At 35.4% G+C, this 22,216-nt stretch overlaps 1 long non-coding RNA gene across 1 annotated transcript in view; it reads right to left on the bottom strand.

Annotated features, from left to right (window-relative positions):
* Positions 1-21,726, bottom strand: part of LOC149119738 (uncharacterized) — a 158,103-nt gene extending 136,377 nt beyond the window's left edge. Inside the window, exon 1 of the long non-coding RNA XR_016227809.1 lies at positions 21,639-21,726. This is a non-coding gene — a long non-coding RNA (uncharacterized LOC149119738). The remainder of the gene's footprint in view (positions 1-21,638) is intronic.
* Between the last annotated feature and the right edge of the window lie 490 nt (positions 21,727-22,216).

The following is a 22,216-nucleotide window of genomic DNA, read 5'->3' on the forward strand; positions in this document are numbered from 1 at the left end:
AGAATCAAAAAGGGAGAGAACGGTCCATCATGGGAAGCGGGATACGCAGTAGACTCATAGAATGGCAGATGTCCTAAATAGCACTCTGGCCTCAGAATCAGCCCTTAAGGCACTCGTTTCTGGCTGCAGAGCCCATGAGAGTATTTCAAGCATGGAAAGCCAAGACACTCTGGCAAAAAAAAAAAAAAAAAAAAAAAAAAAAAAAAACAAACACCTAAATGAAAGGTCTCTGGGAGTGAGATCCCAGTAGAAAGAATGGGCCATCAAAGAAGGATGTACCTTTCTCTGAAGGGAGGAGAGAACTTCCACTTTGACTATGACCCTGTCGGAATTAAGATCGAAGCTGGCGAACTCGAAAGGCTTCCATAGCCTTGGCAACTCATGACTAGAGCCTAGGGAGATTACTGATGCCATAAACAAGAATGTCAAATTGTTAAGTCCACAACAGGAGTCACTGTGTACTTACTTCTCATGTGGGATCTTTCCTTAATGTGTTGTCCAATGTGAAGTAATGCTATAATTAGTACTGAAACAGTATTTTACACTTTGTGTTTCTGTGTGGGTGCAAACTGATGAAATCTTTACTTAATGTATACTGAATTGATCTTCTGCATATAAAGAGAATTGAAAATGAATTTTGATGTGAATGGAATGGGAGAGGGAGCGGGAGATGGGAGAGGTGTGAGTAGTAGGGAAATTATGGGGGGGGATCCATTGCAATCCATTAACTGTACTTTGAAAATTTATATTTACTAAATAAAAAAAGGAATATAAGGGTAGAGTTAAGGAAAACCAATGAATAATGAGGCATAAGTGTGTTAGCTAGGTTGGAAGGTTACTATTATCCTTAGGCTTGCACAACTGAACATATTTACCCTTATTTGATGGCTCTAGATGGCCAAAATATCATTTTCCATTATGATTAGGATTTAAAATGTATTCATAAATCATAAAACTCAACAATTATCTGTGTGATAAATAGATTATACTGAGTCTTGAAGATTTCATTTTACGGGATTGGGTTACAGAAAAAATATTATTTTTTTATTTTTACACAAAAGCACTTAGAAATTCCTAATTTTGAAAATATCTTTTTACTTTCATAGAGGTGATTGACAAAGTTCCAGAAAGGAGGAGGAATCTTGTCTTTGTATGCAATTTCTTGCTTAGAGTCTTGAAACTCCATCACACTTGACATTTTATCAGTTATTTTCAACACGATCACTATTTACTGAAAATATTGCATCTTTCTAAAGTGAAATATCTATGTTAAGGAAGTCATAAAATAGCAGTGTCCTAGAGTAAAACCTAGAGTAGACTCTGACCTCAGTTCTAAATGTCATTTTGACACAAGCGGATTATTTTTGTTTCTATTGCTGCTATCTACATAACCTACATGTTGAACATATTTAAAAAGGCAGAAAATTTCAATTAAGATTAGGCAATGGTACACACTGCTATCACTGAATTTATAGAAATAGCAATTGAAGAGGTCATTAAATCAAAATTGGATGCATTCTGGAAATGTGATCAGTTTCTGAAGGGTCTCACTACAAATTATTTCTGTCTTTGGAGAAATAGTTCACAAGTGCATACGAGGATTGGGAATGAAGTAGGTTCTTTAATACTCACTGGTTATTCTGGGGTTGTAACGTACTCATTGTAGGTGCTCATATATCAATGTCAGTAATCTATGCTAGTACTTGTATAGATGTCTATCTGACATTATTTTCTCCAATGATATTGAACACTTATATAGGCCAGACAGAACCATAAAACTTTAATAATAATGTAACAGAGTAAAACAATTTATACAAATATGAAATAAAAGACAAATTTATAGTCATATTTGGTCAGATGCAAGAACTATCACATTTTGTTTGTTGGCGATAATGGGAAACATTGATGGCATATGAGGTGGGCCTTTGAAGTTAAGTAGTAGGGAAGAAAGCAGGTCAGAGAGAGGAAGAGGGGAAGAAGGTGAAAGAATGAATGATAGCCTTCATTCCAGGCACAGGGATCTGTATGAACAATACCATGGATGATTTAGAGTGCAAAGTACATCAAGTCAGGCTAACTCAGAGACTTACCATTTGCATACCTTATTTGAAAATATATTTCAGTTCTCTTAGTTGCCTTAGGAAGATCTCAAGCCAGACACAGAAAGACAAATAACCCATGGTGTCACTTATATGGAAAATATAAAAATGTCTATCTCATAGAAGCATAGAAAATAGTCACCAGATGCAAGGAAAGGGGGAGAGGACAGAGAGAGAGAAGAGAAAAGAAAGGGGAGAGAAGAGGAGAGAGAGAGAGAGAGACAGGGACAGGTACCAAAAGATAGAAAGCAATATGTCTTATATTCCACAGTAGGGCAGCTATAGTTCACAATAGCCTGTTAAATTTTTTTTATGAAAAACTAGAGGAGAGGGGTGAAAATCTCAAACACAGAGCAATGATAACAAGATGGAAATACTAAGTTCCCTGATTTGATCAGTACATATTCTATACATGTACAAAAATCACACAGGAACTTATAAATGTAAGATGACTATTACGCATCAATTAAAATAGATAAATTTAAAATACTTTCAAATGAAAATCCCTCTCTTCTACATAATAGTAAGAAATTGCATCTTCTGTAGATTGATGGCAGAGAGCTGCACTTGAACATCACCTGTAGGTCAAAAGTGGTAATAATAGAATCTAAGAGCTCTGAAAATGACAAAATGATATAGAAGAGAAGATGAAATAGTAGTGTTAAGGAAAATGAGGGGAAAAAGATAGGAAAACAAGAGGGCAGAGCTCGAATACTAAATAACTGCATGATACTGTGTTTTTGCTCAATGTCTTTTGGACCCTAATTTCTTTATTTATAAAAAGGATGTGAAAGTACCTCCTCTTTCTATCTTTGATTTGCTGCAAAACTAAATAAGTGAAAGTTAGGGATTAATATGAATTATGTTTATTATTAGCATATACAATGGTAGTACAGAAAATTTCTCATCATTGAAAAGATTTTTGTGCTTATGGCAGATGAAGGATTTCTTTTTCATTGCTTTCCAACACATCAGTCCTGAAGTGTCAGAAATAAATTTCTAAGATGAGTCACTGATATAAAATCAAATTCTGATTCATAAGTCCTTTCTGGTTGACTTTAACTGTTAATATGAATATGAAAGGTCAGCAGGCTGAATTACTGATGGGGAAAAGCTCCAATTTGTGTGAATTGATCAGCTTTCAACAGTTGATATTGTCTGCCTACAGAAGATGGCCACAATGACTTGCTTTGCATACTTTGGTTCTAAATGGATTCTTGTTATCATCATACCCCTGAGCTTGAATTTGAAAAGTAGACATTTGTTACTCAAGACTACTACAGAAGAAAAAATTCTAATTCATCAAGCAGTAAGGGTTTTCATGATACCATCGCAATATTTTTGCCAAATATGTTACAAATATGTTTTCTGAGTGATTTTCTTTTGATTTTGTTGTTGTAGTTATTATACTGTCTTTAACAAAATAAATAACGATCATGCTCAAAAAACAGCTAATAAAGAAATGAAAATAGTAAAAAAAAAAAGTAGAATCATGTTTAATATCACTATTAATCAAATAAACAAAATGTGAATCACTGAGATTGTTTCCATCATCAAACTGGCAAATATTGAAAAGAAAAATAACTTGGAAATACATAACATCTAACAATATTGGAATTAGTAAATAAAATATAGTAGAGTGGTTAAAATATGGTCCAGATAATAAATGATGATGAGGAAATAATCATTATACAATGTGTAAGAAATATCACCTATGTAATTGTGAATTTGCAAAGAAATGCAGTGAAAAGTTAGTAGCAGTTATTTCTGAATATTTGTACAATTTTTAATTTTTCACTTTACTTTCCAAACTTTTTCCAATGATTATTGCTGTTATCAATAAAAATAGGAAAACATGTATAGATGCACTCATGTGTGCATGTACAACACATAAGAATCATCTTTCAGACTGACTTATGTTTAGTGCAGTCAACCTGGAATGACAGTCCCATTCTTTTTAGAATTCTTGCAATGAACAGGGCCCTTTTTTCTCTTGTAAATCTATGCCTCCTGTTGGTCTTCTGTATTGTAGATCCTTGATATTATAGACACAGATGTTATAGATATTTGCACATTAGATGTTTTCAGTGATCTAGTCACACATTTCAGTGCTGATATTTGCTAATTAAATTTCCATTGCACTCATTTGGGACACATACTTAAGCAGCAGAAAGATTACTGGTTTCGTTATTTAAATATATAGGAATTCTTTTTTTTTTTTCTGTCGTTAACAACCGGAAGATTCAAATCAATATTTTCTCTGTAAAGAGAGCATAATTTTATTATTTTGATGGATAAGATCAAACAAGCATATATTGCATGACTACTTGCTGAGTAATGCTGACTATTAAGTAAATATCTCAAGTTTATGAATATTAATGTAATTTTTATTTTTGAATTGAAAAATCTAATCTCATAATGTCTTTGGTATATAATATAACTAAAAGCTTTAAAGTGCCCAGAACTGAGTGGTTTTCTTTTATGTAGTGATACAAAGTATATGAATAACATTGTGAGTCAACTGAGAGCCCACAATTCATAATAAGTAGACATGATTTTGACCTGGTGTCAATTACTTATTGTGTCTGGGTGTCCTCATTGCTAAAGTATATTAATAATACTTGTCTTGTTTACTTCTAGAGTTTGGTTAGAGACTTGAAAAATGATAATGCATGCAAGTTCACTAACATCTTGTGTGCCCAGCTTGACCACAAACTCAACTATTCAGTAATTAACTCAATTAAAGTGAACCAAAGAGGAACAAGTTTCTGATTTAATTTTGAGTTAAAGTAATTATTCTCGCACTGTGTCGCAGCCTAATTTACTCTGGGTACCCTGTAAATATGTATGTCTATTTAAGAGATTCACTGAAGGCAGGCTCATTGTTGATCCATCCAAACTATAAGAAAACAATCCCTATGCACACCCTATCAGTACTTGTGGGGCAACAGCATGTTTATGTTTATAAGATTGCAGATGTGGCTGAAGTTCACATGTAGGTGAATTCTTTCTTCCTGAAAGCTTTCCTGATCTCTTGGAATATTCCTCTTTAATATTCAGTTTAGCACCTACTCTCCTTGTTTTATTGCAAACTCAACAAGGGCACAGTATATGTCACTTTTGCTTGTTACTGAGTCTATTCTATTATAGTTCTCGACACACAGAAGATGCTCAATAATTATTACAGTAATTGTATATAAATATAGACAAAACATACATTCAGGATATTCAAAAGTTCATAGCAAATGAAAAATCTACCCATGAAATTTTGAAAAAAATCTTTGCACCAAAAAATCTTTTAATTCCATTTTTATGAAATTTTTGAAGTACCTTTGTGGAATATATGTGTGTGTGTATTATAGCTATGCATATAAAAATTATTGAGTGACAGTTAAGTCCTACCATCCATCTGCCTGTTCCTAGCACAGAGTAAGACACTTATTAATTGCACAATAAATTGTGACTGTATATTCCTCATATTATTTAGGGTGGATTGTATGACTGCAATAGCTTGTAGTTTTATCAATCTGAACGTTAATCTTTATTTAAAACTAAAATTTCCACAGCATTGTGTCCATGTAGGATACTGTCCTCAGTAATTTGCAAATACATGTTCCTAAACTCGTTTTTCATGAATTGAAAACTACCAGTCCAGAGATGAATATGATGACAATGATTAAAATTTTGGAGTAACTTAGGCCATTTTAGGGCTAGGGCTCGAGACTCATTTGAATTCCCTAATTATCCTAGCTCAGAACTTCTGCCATGTCGCTCTCCCTGAGGCTCCCGATTGTTTTTTTCTGATGGATGTCCCAGTCTTGTTAATTAAACAAATCTTCAATATTAAATATAAAACTTACCATAAAGTTGAAGTTGCATTATTCTAGATATGATCTGTAGTTACTTTCAACTAGTAGCTACTAACTTCAGGGAATAATTTGTCTAGGCTTTAGGATTTATAATGTACTTACCATTTCAAATTGCAAATGGAAAAAGAAATCCTCCCACTTTGAGTAACAGAGGATCAAAATTGTAATTTAGTGATGTTTATATAAAAAGTGTGTGTATATGTACATATATACAAGTATACATGCATATATTTACATACATATATAGTCACATTCATGTATATGGTATTTATCCATACCTTCTGAATTAAAGTAATATAGTACATTTCATCTCTGATGTAACTCTTTGTGTAAAATAAATTTTAGAAGTTACCATTTTACCAACATGAAAGCAACATTCAAATCCTCACTACCTAAAAAAGTTATAATTTTTAAAAACTTCCAGAATATGTCCTAATAAATTTGTTTAAAACATTAGACAATTCACATTTAATTTCCAAATCTCTTTCAGATCTCACAATCTGTATGTTAAACTGGAAATCAATATCTCCAAATTTATTTTGGGTTTTATTTGTCTCATATTGTTCCCCCATGTGCCTCTGTGTGTGTGACAGATAGAGATCTTTCAATGTATGTTTTTCTCTTCTTTTAACAAAGCTTGTAAAGGGGAAAATACAGTTTCAAAGTAGAAATTTTTTCTTCTTGTTAGTTTCTTCATAATAGTTTTTATGTGTTTTGGGGCAATTAAACCCACCTACTAGTGTGTAATTCCTGAAGAAATTAATGTTTAATATATAACAAAATGACAGTATTTGAACCTTATAGTTTTCACTAACCACAAAAGTAGCCCTTAGCATCAAAATAGTTTTCTCCTAGTTCAGGGGAAAATAAGCAGTATATTTGAAGGGCTTTGCCAGCACCATGCTGCTAAATGTTTAGCTGTGTGGCAGTTAAATGGGCCTCAGGTGAATTAACTTTTGCCGCCTCCAGAGATAGGACAATTGTAGGAATTTTCCCTGCAGGCTTCGCGATATGCGCCGCAATGCTTCGTGCAGTAGAACTGTCACTCTGGAGCGAGTTTGAAGAGCAGTCAAATGAAAGTTAAATCACTTTACCTCACATTTGCTCACTTAGCTTTGGAGAATATTCTCATATTTGTGTTTGGAATTATGTGTCCTCAGCACCAAGTTTTGAAGGAAGTCATGCCCTGGATGTTTTTGCGGAGGGCATGTTGACTTCATGACAGCCCTATCTCTGATCAATATTTTCACTCCATTGGCTGCGTGGGAATATTTTAAGTTCAATGTTAACTTTTAACAAAAAAAATTCTGGAAAGAATTTTACCTCTGATAATTGTATTCACTTAATCCATCATTAGTTCATTTCCTTCAAAACACATTTGTTAAATTCTAATTATAGTCTAGATTCTAAACAAGATACTACAGATAGGATAAAATACAAAATAAACCCTGCCTTTAGCGACCTCAAAACCTAGCAAAAAATGAAACATAAATAACATAAATAACAATAATAGCACCATTTAAGAAGCAACTCAAAACAACAAATATCCCCCAGTTCAATCAAGGTTTTCCAGAGATAAGTAAATTAAGGATCATAAGGATTTAAATTGCTATCTGGAAATGACTCTCCGTGCTATAGAAGTTTAAAGGAAGCAGAGGCCAGTCCTACCTTGGATGTTTAAGTTAGACCTATGAGCAGGATTCACACAAACAGAAAAATAACAGGCTTAGTGAAAAAAGGGATTATATAGAAGTTAAAGGATGAGATTTGTTTTGACATTGATCAAGATCATAAGCATGACATGAATCTCCTTCCCTTAGTGAGTACAGACAGTAAAATATTGCGATGGTCTCTTTTTCAGATAAAAGGACTAGTTTCTGAAGTGATTGTCATCTGCATATATTAAATTGTTATTACCACCCAGATGTGTAGAGCTAATGAGGCCATGCTCTCAGGTTAGCTTATGTGGTTTCATTTTGCCTTGTGGTCAAGGGTAGTACCACTAACACTGCCTGCCCAGGAGTCTCTGGAAATTATCTCCCTGGTCCAGAGGAGCCCATAAAGAAAAGAAGCTATCAGCCCCCTTGCTAAATAAAATTAAATCCCTTAATCATGTAGAAAGTGCTAGTGGCATGGAGTATTATATTCACATTAGGACTTTACATTTAATCCTGCGCTATGACACAGGTTGGTCGGTATATTTACATTTAGCATTCTGCAGTGAAAAAAGGTGGTTGTCATTTAATCCATGAGGAGGTTATTGTGTGAACGTGTTGTGTATTGTCAGTAGGATTTGGTCTGGTAGATAAATGCACATTGTACAAGTTTGCTTCTTCCCAGTTGCTTATGGCACAGTACAGTAAATTAAAATGATTTTATTTCCTATGGTCTTTAAGTGTCATCACTTCTTATTTATTTATTTATTTATTTGACAGATAGAGTTAGACAGTGAGGGAGAGAGACAGACAGAAAAGTCTTCCTTCCTTTGGTTCACCCCCCAAATGGCCGCCACGGCCGGCGCACTGCACCCATCTGAAGCCAGGAGCCAGGAGCTTCCTCCTGGTCTCCCATGCGGGTGCAAGGCCCAAGCACTTGGGCCATCCTCCACTGCCTTCCCGGGCCACAGCAGAGAGCTGAACTGGAAGAGGAGCAACCGGCACTGGTACCTGGAGCCCGTATGGGATGCGGGCACCGCAGGTGGAGGATTAACCAAATGAGCCACGGTGCCGGCCCCAAGTGTCATTACTTCTTGACTCTCCTTTTTAGTATTATGGAACTTTTAAGCAATAAAACATTTTAGTACAATGATTTTCAAAGTGCAGACTGCTAACATCTATTGCTGATGTTTCCCTATTATGTTTCAGATTCTGAGGTCATAGTCAATCTGATCAAAGCAGTCTGTAGGGGTGGGTCCCAGGGACCTGCAACTGAAACAAGCTGTCTGGATGATCTTGTGTAAATCAAAAGTTCACAAGTACCACTTGCAATGATAGTCTGCGGGTTAACACCCTGGCCTGAAGTGCTGTCATCCCATATGGGGGCCGGTTCTAGTCCCGGCTGCTCCACTTCCGATCCAGCTCTCTGCTGTGGCCTGGGAAAGCAGTAGAAGATGGCTCGAGTCCTTGGACCCCTGCACCCGCGTGGGAGACCCAGAAGCAGCCGTTGTGGCCATCTGGGGAATGACCCAGCGGATGGAAGCTCTCTCTCTCTCTTTCTCTACCTCTCTCTGTAACTCTGTCTTTCAAATAAATAAAATAAATCCTTAAAAAATAAAAAATATATATTACTCTGCAGTAATAAAATGGAGAAGTGACTTGTCCAGATTCCAAGGACATTTCCCCCAGCCCTGGGACTTGCCCAGCTCTCTGAGATCTCAGTCCAGAATTCTTTCTAGCACTGCAGAGGTTTTGCTACGATCCTATGCTACTGTGCAAAATGTTCAGGGAGAAGAATTTTAGTCATCAGTTATCAGCGCACAAACCCTTTTCGACGTATAAATAAGATATGATTGTTAGGCATATACTTGGACTAGATTTACATTCCAGAGAACGTTTCCCTTCAGAATGTGATAACAGCATAGAGTCTTTGTATAGAGAAAACATTAAGCAAGGATAACTGGCACAGTTTCTAACGTGGTTTCCATATTTTTGAATGCTTCAAAAACGTCACAGAACATGTCTATTATGAAAAAAAGGTGCATGGGTTTCAAATTTTCTTTGCACCATTTTTCCATGACCTTTTCAAAATGCCCTCAACACTTTATCCAGGTGGAATGAAGTTGTGGACTATGATACTAAGAAACAAATCACCATAGGTTAATCAGCTTCCAGCGAAGATGGAGACTCTGCTCACAGTTTCTGCTTTCGCTTTGTTCTTCTCAGGTATTCTTGGGTTAGGGAAACTCACGATCACATTCTCTGACCCTGATGACAGGATTGGCTCCAAAGGTCAGTGTTTAATTGCTTTGAAAATCAGTAGAGACAATTTTTCATTTCGAGTGTCATGGCTTAAATAATAGTTATCAGTTGATATGTGGCATTGTTTTCGAATCCTTAGGACAAAAAACAAACAAAACAAAACAAAACAAAACAAAACAAAACAAAAAACCCAGGTGTTCCATAGGCACTATCTAAAAAGAGTATATGAGAGGCAAGGCCCAGTTGTTGAAAAATTATTTTAATTGTTTTACCCATGACAACACTTTTTAGTTACTGAAAAACTGGAGCTTTTATCCATTCTGACATTTCATCCAGAAAAATGTACCACATGGATATATTGTTTAATTTTAAAAATAGTCTCCACAGAATAATATTCCTTGGTCAGATAGCTTCAGTTTTAAGCAAGATGCTATTTTTTTTTCTTAAAATGACAATGGTTTTCAATGTGAGAACTCTTCTTTGGCTTTTATTGGTGCTGCCAGCTCTTGTAGCCCTGTCCATGTATTCTGCATCTTATCTGATCTGATAAAATTCTTTCACACGGGCCGGCGCAGCGGCTCACTAGGCTAATCCTCCGCCTAGCGGCGCCGGCACACCGGGTTCTAGGCCCGGTAGGGGCACCGGATTCTGTCCCGGTTGCCCCTCTTCCAGGCCAGCTCTCTGCTGTGGCCAGGGAGTGCAGTGGAGGATGGCCCAGGTGCTTGGGCCCTGCACCCCATGGGAGACCAGGAGAAGCACCTGGCTCCTGCCATCCAATCAGCGCAGTGCGCCGGTCGCAGCGCGCTGGCCGCAGCGGCCATTGGAGGGTGAACCAACGGCAAAGGAAGACCTTTCTCTCTGTCTCTCTCTCTCTCACTGTCCACTCTGCCTGTCAAAAAATAAAAAAATAAAAAAAAATTCTTTCACAGATTTCATATGGATTTTGGAAGTCTTGCTTGGTAGCTCTGCAGATTAAAATCTTGCTTTTTGAATTTTCAGATTACATTTCTAGCAATGTCTTAGCTTCATATCAGGATGGAAGAGAAGGAATAAAAAACATTTCACCTCAATTAGAATATTCCTGACATGTGCTAATTATCTGAGATGATAGTTGAGAAAGGGCTTCAGTAACCAGTGCAAATGTTGACTAATGAAGTCAGCTGTTTTGTAGAGGAATTTAAAAGCAGCACCTCTTTTTGATGAGAAGCCACTCCATCATTTGTGATGTCCTGCTCTGTATCTTTCAGGAGATACAGAGAGTCTTTCATAATTTTCCATTTTATATCATGAATATAATATAAAACATAAGGTAGTCTCTAAATTTGTATGGCTTGATCATTACTCTCTGTATATCACTTTCCTCTTTTGAAATAAGGTGATGATTTACCACCAGGTTCCAACAGTTGCCAACTCATTTCTTATCTCTAAAATTAATTATAGAGAATTAAATTGTTTGTAAGTTCTCTTCCCACTTCAACATACTGTGGCTAGACCTAAAGTACAATAAATCTATCTTATCTATTTTCTGTATTGCATGTGTAAGAGAGATAGCTAATATTTTGTTTTGGAAAAGAGCTGTCTCTCTATATTTCCAATTGAAAAGATGGTTGATTTCAAGATATAATATGCTACAATAAAAAGGCTACTGTAAAAGTCCTTTTTACAATAGGAACTGTGAAATGTAATGCACTAGAAAGTATATTGTGTCTTTGTTTTAAATATCCCTATCCAAATAGGGTGTGAAAAAACATATAAATGTTTCTCATTTGAAACATCATTCTGAATATCATTTTATTTTTAAGAGGGAATTCAGAGATATACGTAAAATCAAACTACACACTGTTACTATGGTTATCATCTGTTTAATGGAAGCATTTGAAGAATATTTATCCTTGACATTTTCAAATGAAGTTCAGTGAATTGTGCACAGGGGAATACAAATGGATGCATTCATCCTGACTTGAATAAAAAACTCTAGCTTTGTTGAACACTCTTCTAAAATTATGTATTCTCATCTAGGCACTAAAATGCAATTTTGTCCCAAATTTTTTTCTATCTAAAGAACTTTAGAACTAACTGAGATTCATCAGCAAAAAATTAGACATGTATATATATATATATATACGTATATATAATGTGTTCATATTTTTAAAAAAGCAATAGTGAATGAAGAAGCTAGATAATGAATGCTAGCACTTGGCTGGAGTTTTAATTTGTTGTGCAATATGAAGGTCATTTATCTCTTCCCCTACCATCTTCTTAATTAGCAGATCATATTAGAGAGAGAAGAGCAGTTTATTCTTCATGCGGTGCTCTCAATTGTTGTGTGGATTGGTTGAGGACACGTTCGTTTTCTACTTTATTAACATATTATCCTTTGGGGTTTTCCGGTCTATTGGTGAACGACAAACACTGGTAGCTCCAGATGGTAAGAAACTGAATATTTTACAGCTTGCTTGAACCTAAGACAGAGATGCCTTGGGAGAAGTGAGGAGGGATTGGAAACATTTATGGAATCATAGACGTGATAAGCAATAGGGATGCCAATAGAGACACCTTTCCCTTCATTTAATGAAGTGTTTTTTTTTCCTAATTCAGTATTGTTAAAACAGAAGTGTAATGAGTTCTGGGTGGCTGTCTTTGTAGTCTTATTAGTTATGCAGGTAGATACAATACAATAAATACAATGATGGCAGATGAATCTACTCCAAAATGTCTAAACAGACATTCTTGAATTAGTTATATGAAAGTTCACAGTGTGATGGGTCAAACAGCCACACGGAATTTATGGCTTCCTTAAGGATATTCATGTTGTTTTATTTTAAATGAGAGGTTATAATGATAATGTTGATATGGTAACAAAAGAGGGAATAACCATAATCAAAAACCAACATAAGACAAAAGGTAAAGTTAAAGAAAAATAAAGACATTGCCTACTAGTAATATATTTCTTCTAAGCCATTATCACTCATTTTGGCTGCATGACTGCTGATTTGACTTATTTTGGTTGGCTGAACCAAGTTTATAAATGGTAAAAGACATAAAATACTTTTTTCAACCTCAAATATCCAGTTAAATAATAATAATTTATTAGTAGTGAATGAGAATATTATATTATTTTGATATGAATACATGCTATATTTTGCCAACTAAACCACAGGAAAATAATATTTTCAGTAGTATTTATTGGAGTATAATTTACTTCCAGTGAAATTCACCATCTTTGCCATACAATTATATGAGTTTTAATGAATGTGCAAACCACATATTTTTATTATACCAAAAAGTTCTCTCATGTCCCTTTATAGTCAGCCCTCTCCTCCTATACCCAGACCCTCTCAGTTACTTATTGGTCTGTATTTCTATGAAATTATCTTTTCCATACTGTCAGATAAATGGAATCTTACAAACTGCAGCCATTTGTATTTGTCATCTTTCACTTAGCATAATGCTTTTTTAGCATCATCCATGTTGTTGCATAAAATAAAATGATGCATGGTGTTTGCAAATCAGTTGAAACATGTAGAACAAATATTAAGAAATATCATGAATAATCTTACAGGGAAGATGAGCACCACAATAACTTACTTTTAAACATTTACTTTCAAGCTTTTATTTTTGAATATATCACTTCTGATACATGCACCACACACCATAAAATAAATTATATTTCTTGTGTCACTATAGTCTTCCTGAGCCTACTTTTAAAATCGGAAAATACCACATTGAAAGTCAGTTAATAGCCATTCCTATATTTTTAAAAATATTGTGTTGTTTGTAATTTCTTGCTATCATAGTGCAACAGTGGATGTCTTTATCGATAATGGTTCTGAGAAGTAGAAACTTCAGATGTCCACCAATCAAAGATTTTGCTAAGTACAAAAGAGGGACTCTGGTATGGGTAAGTGTAATGAATGTAAAACCAGGATTGGGCTACTCAGCAAAACCATTGTGATAGGAATAGATGCATGTAATAGAAGCAGTATTATGGAATAAAACAACATACACATTTGGGGTCAGCATTGTGGCATAGCAAGTAAAGCTGCTCCCTGGGATGCCGGTATCCCACATAGGTGTTGGTTTGAGTCCCTGGCTGCTCCACTTCAAATCCAGTTCCCTGCTATGGCCTGGGAAAGCAACAGAAGATGGCCCAAGTCCTTGGGTCCCTGCCACCTATGAGGAAGACCTGGAGGAAGCTCCTGGGTCCTGGCTACAGCTGGACCCAGCCCTGGCTGATGCAGTGTACACCAGCAGATGGAACATTTTCTCTTTCTCTCTCTTTCTCTCTCTCTTTCTCCTTCTATCTCTGAAATGCTGACTTTCAAATTAATAAATATTAAAAAACACAAACACACACACATGCAGACACACACACACAAACGGTTCCCTTCATTGAATGTTGCATTAAGCATTTTATCTATAATATCTCATTTAACTCTTGCAACAAACTTATGAGGGAGTATTGTAGTCAAAACACCACTCTCCAAAATATCCATACTTTAATCCTTAGAACCTATGAATTGATTATCTTACTCTCCAAAAGGAATTTCAAAGAATTAAGATCAGAGACCATAAAATAGGAAGATTATTCTGGGTGACCCAAATCTGATCAACATTAGACCATAAAAGTAGGCTAACTTTCACTGGCTGGAGTAAGTTATGGCAGAAGGAGAAGTCAGAAGGCTTCTAAGTGTAAGAAGCACTCAACACACTGTTGCTAACTTTGAGGTTAGAGGGACAATGAGACAAGACATACAGGTGGTATTAAGGAACTTAGACTTCATGCTGACAGTCAACCAGGAAGCAGGGACTTCAGTATTACAACTACTGGGAACTGAATTCTGCCAACAAACCCAAGGATCTTAGAAGGAGAATTTTGTCCAGAAAATTCGGAGAAGATACCATGCTGATGACAAGTTGACTTTGGTTTTGGGAGACCCAGAGCAGAGAAATCAACTGAGCCCACTTGGGCTTCTGACTTCAAGAACTGTGAGGCAACAAATTTGTGTTATTTTATTATGCTAAGAGTGGCAAGTTGCTATGGCAACAATAGAAAACAAGTAGAGCTTCTATTGCTATCTCCATTTGATAATTATTGCTGATGATTTGGTAGAGTCTAGTGACATGCTAAAGGTTACTTTACAGTCCATTCAGGAGTTAATGCTAGGTCAAAACCATTGTCTGGGAACATGTTTATATATTTGTTCCTGGATAATCACTTACTTTGTTTCTTAGAAGATAGTTATGGTGTGCTTTTAATATTTAAAATATTTACATTTATTTTATATCATTATTTTTAGATATTTATCAAAATGTTATTTTTATATTCCTAATGCATTTGTGCCTTCTATGTTTTCTACATCAGCTTGTACTATTTTTAAGGTTATTTTCAAGAAACATTTTTAATTATATTAATCAACTATCATTTTATTTCCTTACTTTACACCATTAAGCCATACAGTCTTCCTTTTCTGCCTGAAGACTTTTCCCATTAAAACATCCATTTAAAAATTGCTAGGTCTTTAAGAGATAATATTGATTTTCATTTAAATAAAGATAGCAATATGGTAGTATAGCTAAAGATGAATATATAATTCTCTTCTCTCTGAAGTGTTAATACCTATTTGTAGAAATACTTTTGTTTTTCTTTCAGTAATCACTATTACTATAAATTTTTATCTTAGGCTTTTTCTTTTTCCAAGCTATACTAAATAGAGAAATCCCATCTCAATTAGTTACCTATAAATCACAAGCAGTATATTTTGTCCTTTAGTTGTTTTAGAGACAAAAATAAATTAAGTTGTTTCAATTTATAATCCATTAAATATGAGTAAAACTAAAGCTATTTGAAACCAAAGTAAGCAAAGGCAATTGCTTATTATTTAAATATTTGTGAAAACTGAAGAACATAATTGAAAAGCGTTTGGATTCCAAAAGACACTCAGTCTGTTTCCCATGATTGATTTTTCTTCTACTGAATCTCCCTTTCAGCAGTATGTCAAAAGTGTTCATGCCTAAATAGAGATATTGGAGAGCAAATTAATTCTCAGAGGTCTCTCCATTGAAAGTTTCAAAAATACCTGCCAAATCACAAGTTAGTTTACTTTGGGCCTTTATTCCTGGGTGCTTTCCCTACAATTTAGGATACACTGCTGGAATCTCTGTCAAATGCAAAAGATATTGAAGGCTCCCGTCTTCCCCCGCTGCAATACTCTCATCCAAGTATATTACAGACAATAAGATGTAGTAGGGACATTTTATAAAGCATTAGAGGAAAAGAAAATTGCTAATGGTCAGCTCAACCCTTCCCTTTAAATCTTGATCCCGTTAAGCTATATTCTTTCTGGAATGTGGAGCAGTTAGTGTTTTTACCAGCAGTTGTTCAGTATATATTGTCCAATTCTTGGATTTTTTAAAAGGAGTTATTGTTTTCAGACTCGACATCCAATCCACTACTTCATTGTTGCATAATCTGGAGAGCATTGGGCAACCAGAAGATACTGACCGAACCTAACGATAAGAATAGTCTACAGAAATCTTAAGTTCTGCTCTTCGGAGTCTTGATGGAGGGAAGAGGAATAATACTGTTCTATAACTCTACTAACTTAACGTAGCCAGCATTTTTGTTGTGATCTTGACTACCTTTGACCAAGTTATTTGTTCAAGCTCAGTCTTCAGGTTTTCTTTTTTCTCCAGTGAATGAGTTGTTTCAGGGATTGAGAGGGCACTCAGAGCTACAAAATAAAGATGTGCAGATCACAGCTGTCTTTAGCTGTATCCATAAAAAGTACAATTCAGATTCCCATTTTAAAAATGGAAGAAAAGTTAAATCGATGGATTATATATAATAGGAAATAAGAGGCTTTAAAGTAAACATAAAGAAGGACAAACCAACTACAGTCAAATCTGGCTTAGCAAAGTAAGGGTTTATTTTATATTAAAGGTTAGGAAAATTCTCCTAAGGGATAGGACTAAAAAGTGAGCCATTCAGTCAATGGAATTTAATTGGCTAGGCTAGGCTGAGCAAATGCCTTTCTATTCAAACTTTAGACCAGAGGAGAGTTACACTAGAGTTCTCCAAAAAGTTTTTTGGAAAGATGGAATTAAAATATAAGTTTATTTTGGAGCAAAAATGTTTAAATCCATGTGTAACTTCTTTTTCCTTTGTTAAGGAAAAAGATTTATTTATTTTAAAGGCAGAGTGACAGAGATAGAGGAAGGGAGGGAGCATGGGTGGGAGAGAGAGAGAGAGAAAGAGAGAGAGAGAGAAACCTTCCATCAGTTGGTTCACTTCTCAGATGGTTAAAATGGTTGGGATTGGACCAGACCAAAGCCTGGAGACAGAAGCTTCATCAGGGTCTTGTACGTGGGTGGCAGGAGCTCAAGCGATTGAGCCATCTTCTGCTGCTTTCCTAGGCACATTAGCATGGACCTGGATCTGAACTGTACAGTTAGGACTTCAAATAGTGCCCATATAGCATGCCAGTGTTGCTGGTGGTGGCTTAACCCACTACACCATGATCCCCTAGATTTTTCATAATACAAATTATTCATAAACACTTTGAAGACCTCTCCTTTTTCATATGATAGAAGCAGCCAGATAATGGACAGAAACTCTTATTCAACTGATGGTAACCTTCAATCTTTACCTTCTTTGTCATTAACCCATAGATTTCTTCTAAAGTGAATATTATTGTCTCCAGACATCTGGTGCATCATCTCTTTTTCCATTATTTCCCCACAACTTTGACTGACAGGACACAGTTAAAACTATAGAATGTACTTCTAGGGGCGGATCTAGTGGGCTTGGGCAATTGGCAATGTACCCTAATTAGGTCTCTTCTGATGTCCTTTATATAGCCAGCTTCTATTTCTGCCTCTCCAAATATTCCCCTGGTCTTAGCTCTTTGTTTTGCCCTGATATCTTTAGCTCTAACCCCTAGAATATTTTTGGATCCAAAGTAATTTGCCTTTTAAAAATTAGATTTTTGAGGGGTTGGTGCTGTGGTGCAGTGATGCCCTGGCCTGAAGCGCTGGCATCAGGCATTCCTGGCTCCTGGATCTGGATCGGCGCAGCTCTGGCCATTGCTGCCAACTGGGGGATGAACCAGCAGATGGAAGACCTCTCTCTGTCTCTGTCTCTCTCTCTCTCTCTCTCTCTCTCTCTGACCCTCCTCTCTCTGTGTAACTCTGACTTTCAAATAAATAAATAAATCTTTAAAAAATTAGATTTTTAGTTTTTATCTCTTATCCTGTATGTTGCTAAATCCAAATCACTTACCAATTTGTCCTCATCCAAATGATAGTCCTAGATTTAGATACGTACTTTTCCATCCCACCCCCATCTGTTCATTAACTTTTATTGACTTCCAATGATTTTTAATTCATAATACCTTTAAACATATGACAAACAAGAGTATTTTATGATGAATAGCAAATGAGCACTACAAACATCTATCTGACAAAAGGATATCCTATAACAGGTTCACAGTCATTGAATTATAGAATTCTTGGGATTTCAAGCAATGTTACAGCCCATCAGTTTTAGATTGTCACATAAAGCAAAATTACTTTCTTTCTATTTTATCCCTGATATTAACTCCTGTGTTGCAAGTGAAAGACATCCAAGTGAAACGTTCCAAGATAATAGGAAAATCTATCGTAAAGATAGTGGGAAATTTCATAGAACTCAAAAACAGGAAAATAAGTGGATTTGAGGAAGAAAGAGACTGAAATACCACAAGGATTTGATAACTTACATGTCTGATTTTTCTTGGTTGTTGACTTCATTCTTTCTCCACATGGCTGAACACATGACTGTTTATAGTTTCTGAATTTTAAAGGACTTTACTCAAGAGAGACTGACTTGATTCTTTCATCTGAAGTCCAGATTGCACACAAAGATCTCATCTTGGCTCAGCTATCCATCCAGGACCAATTATTTATGGCTATGGATAATAGGGTTTTGCTATCTAAAATGACTACTGCCTCAGTCTCTGTGTTGATACATAGGAAGTTCCTCAGAAAAGGGGGTATTGGTTAGGATGCTGTATATACAATAAAATATCTCTAGCAATGGTGAATTTGTTGCTTTGTGAAGTAGTATCTATTTCCTTAAAGAATATCACTGTTAGAATTTTCGGTTTGTTTTTTGCTTGTATAAATAAGATTTCAAGTTTTTGTTGCCTAGAGAGTTAAAAGAACATCAAAATGAGATGAAAAAGATAATATTGACATCGAGGCTTCATTAAAGCCCATTCTAAGTAAGTATTGTCATAAATACAGAAGTTAGAAAGAAGTTGCAGTCATGTCTTTCACAGACCCTGCCAATTATATTTTAAAGTTTTCCTGTTGCCGTTAAGACAAGTGTTCTTGACGTGGGCAAGAATAAGAAATAATGATGTAAATTATTGAACAGCAATTAATTAATGAAATATACTTTAAGTTATTTTAAAAACTAAGATAATGAAAATAAGTAAGCTATGAAGATAAATTTAAAGGTGAGTTTTATGTTTAAGCAATTTGCATTTCTTTTCATTTTCATATAAGTTAATAAACATATGTCTGAAATACTCTCTCCAATATGTAATGAAATGATTAAGTAAAGACACATTGCTCACATATACTTTAAGACTGATTGTTCATGTAAGACTTTTTGTATGGAGTTGGTTTTCATCTCCATTCTCAATTTATCCTTCTGATTGTTTAAATGTGGCTTTCAATTTTAAACAGTTGGATTATAGCATGCCTTGATATAGTTCTGCCCAAGTTTTCAATGTCAATCTATTTATAGAAATATACTTAAATTTTGCTTTTTCATTGTAGAATATGGTGTAGATTGAATTATATGTCTAATAAACTCTGCAGTTTGAACAACAGACCACATTTATCAAAAGTCTAGGTAAGATTTTCAGACTTGGAACAGTTAAATTGGGGTTAAATATATTAATACTTACATAAAATCCTTAGTTTCTCTATCATAGAAATAAAATCTAGCCTATAAATTCTCTGAATATTTTTCTCATAATCAGAATTTTCAGATCTCAGTTTAACACTTATGAGTATAAAAATAACTGAAAAAGATCTTGGTAAAAAAAAATAGGAATGGGAATAGGAAGGGATCAGGAAAAAGGGTGGTAGTGTGGGTGAGAGGGAGGGTAGGGAGGAAAGTATTTTTATGTTCCTGAGTATGTACATATGAAATAAATGAAATTTGTATACCTCAAATAAAATTTTTTAAAGATTCATTTACTTATTTGAAATGCAGAATTACAGAGGGGCAAAGAGAGAGACAGAGAGAGAGAGAGAGAGAGAGAGAGAAAGATCTATCCACTCCCCAGATGACAGCAATGGCTGGAGCTGTGTTGGTCCGAAGCCAGGAACCAGGAGTTTCCTCCAGGACTCCCACGCGAGTGCTGGGGCCCAAGGACTTGGGCCATCATCTACTGCTTTCCCAGGCCATAGCAGAGAGCTGGATTGGAAATGGAGCAGCCAGGACTGGAACCGGCACCCATATGGGATGCTGGCATCACATGCAGTGGCTTTATCTGCTACGCCACAGGTCCAGACTCTTAGATACATTTTTTTAATAAAGAAAATAGAGTATTTTTGTAATGTCATTTATATTATAAAACTCTCAAGATGAACTATCATATAAATTGCTGACATTTTAAAATCTCCAAATCAACAATTAAATTTTAAGCCTAATCAAAATATGGATTTCAACTACTTTTACATAAAATCAATGGATAAGAATGTGAATACTATTGATATTTCACAATAGGTAAAAAATAAGTAAAAATGATGCGACCTTGTATTTGATCACAAAGCATCTTTAACATTCAGCAAGTGAATATGAACTATGTTTATTGTGCTCCCTTGGCATTCTCTCCCCATTTCCACTCTTTGATTCCTAGTCTGCCCATATTTCTCAATTCACATGTAGTTCAGCAGACCACACTCATTTCTATTGTTTAGAATCCTGGTCAACTACTATTTTTAATTTTTAAAAATGGCTTTGATTTATTCATCTCACAAAAGATACAATACATTTGTAAATATGTTAACTGCTTTTAGGCAACATCCACATGAATTTTCACTTTGACCTCATACTTTCATCAAAGAAGCAAGAAATACAATAACATGGGCGCAAATTCTTGATTTATCAAAAGTCTCATTTTAATTAATTAATTAATTAATTAGGGAGGTAGAGACAAACATACAGGGAGAAAGAGTGCTCCTATTTGCTGGGTCACTCCCCAAATGCCTCCAGTCGCAGAGGCTGAGGTGGATTGAAGCCAAAACCAGGAATAACCCAGGCTACTCACGTGGGTGGCAGAAACTCAGTTATTTGAGACATCACTGCCGTCTCCTAGGGAAGCTGGATCCTGGAACTGGAGACGGGTATCAAACCCAGGCACTCCACTGAGGGTCTGCGTGTCTTAACTGATTGTTTAAATGTTTAAACACTTGCCCTCAAACCATGGATTTTATTTTAAACTTCTAGATCCATTACTTTCTATCGTTGTTTAGTTTCCTATGCTTTTTATTTCCTTACATACATACTCCAACTATTATTATTTCAAGGCCTCCAGTTACAAGATTTGAAAAATCCAGTCTGTCCACCACCAAAGTTAATACTCCAATATCAGTGCTCACAGAATTATAGGCAAGTGTATTAGTCGCATTTTAACTAGCACAGCGAAACATCTAAAGCAACTAATTTTATCAAGAGAAAGCTTTATTTAGCTTACAGTTTTGGAGGTTCAGTCCAAGAGTATTAGGCGGCTCCAGTTTTTTGGCATCTGATGAGGGTAGTGCGTGGCAATGGCACAGCCCCAGTGGGTGAAGTATTACAGGGCAAGCCAAGGACAGAGAGTGCCTGAGTTTATATCAGGCCTTATAACAACCTTGAACTACCTTCTCAAAGCACATCCCCAGTAACCTAAAGATTTTACACTAGGTTCACCTCCTAATCACCATGGTTGTATTATGCTTCCACCCTCTTACTACCGTTCATTTATGAGTTTGAAGTTTAGCTATCTGCATGATTTTGGAAGCCATATCTTATTGAAGCATAGCAGTATGCTTGTTTGTTTAATAAAACCTGAGTAAAGACTCTTTTGTTTTTGTTTTTCTGATTATGGTATATTTAGAGAAATATGTTTATTTTTATAATATTTTATTAGCAAAACAGAGAAGCATTTTATCATAAACACCAGTAATTAAAATTATATTAAAATTTAGTTAGTGATATACAAGCTATGACCACTTGTAAAATTTATGGAATATGCTTCCATTTGCCTGATAGTTGATTTTTACGACTGATGTT

This window comes from Oryctolagus cuniculus, chromosome X (genome assembly GCF_051225735.1).
Source record: "Oryctolagus cuniculus isolate XC-2025 breed Fujian yellow rabbit chromosome X, ASM5122573v1, whole genome shotgun sequence".
NCBI lineage: Eukaryota > Metazoa > Chordata > Mammalia > Lagomorpha > Leporidae > Oryctolagus > Oryctolagus cuniculus.